This window comes from Bison bison, unplaced genomic scaffold (genome assembly GCF_000754665.1).
Source record: "Bison bison bison isolate TAMUID 2011002044 unplaced genomic scaffold, Bison_UMD1.0 scf7180017863822, whole genome shotgun sequence".
In the NCBI taxonomy this organism is placed as follows: domain Eukaryota; kingdom Metazoa; phylum Chordata; class Mammalia; order Artiodactyla; family Bovidae; genus Bison; species Bison bison.
In genome coordinates, this window is record NW_011494394.1 from 35,015 (window position 1) to 36,067 (window position 1,053).

Here is a 1,053-nt window from a genome sequence, read left to right on the forward strand (position 1 = left end):
CAGATTGTGAACATAGCTTCTAGAGCAATCGTTTCTTCAGGGAATGGTTCAAAAGAAGTTGCTCAAAGGCCTGTGAGGTTCCAGTACAGAAAGAGGAGGAGGGGCAGTATGAATTATTTGATTCCTTTTTACTCAAGAATGAGAGTTTTGCATCCTTATTTTGGGAAAACAATACAAGATTTAGTGATCTGTTTTAATCTTCGATACTCATCACTCTGTTTTTCTTCCTCCTTTACATCTTCTTCATATGTTGCATTTTTAGAACTCTGCATTAGAAACAATACTTAAAATAAATATTAAACATATGTATTAGTAAAATTAACTTTATTACATATTATAATATCATTTCATCTTTGCTCTCAAAGATCATACATTTATAACATTTATCATAAAGTTTTGATACACCTTAAAGTTCAATCGTATTCTCTTTCAACTTCTTTATTCACTTTGTGCTCTTATTTCTGTGTCTTTGTATTGCAATTTGTGTGAATACCTTGCTCCCATACCTCAATCTTCATTCTTCCTTTTCCCTTTCTCTTCCTCATTCAGCCTTCCTACCACTCTCTTGATTTCTGAGCTTGAATTCTTCCTCAAATCCCTTGCATTCCTATACACTAACAATGAGAAAACAGAAAGAGAAATTAAGGAAACAATCCCATTCGCCTTTGCAACGAAAAGAATAAAATACTTAGGAATATATCTACCTAAAGAAAAAAAGACCTATATGTGAAAACTATAAAATACTGGTGAAAGAAATCAAAGAAGACACTAATAGATGGAGAAATATACTGTGTTCATGGATCAGAAGAATAAATATAGTGAAAATGAGTATACTACCCAAAGCAATCTATAGATTCAATGCAATCCCTATCAAGCTACCAGTGGTATTTTTCAGAGAATTAGAACAAATAATTTCACAGTTTGTATGAAAATACAAAGAACCTTGAAGCCAAAGCCATCTTGAAAAGAAGAATGGAACTGGAGGAATCAACCTGCCTGACTTCAGGCTCTACTACAAAGCCACAGTCATCAAGAAAGTATGGTACTGGCACA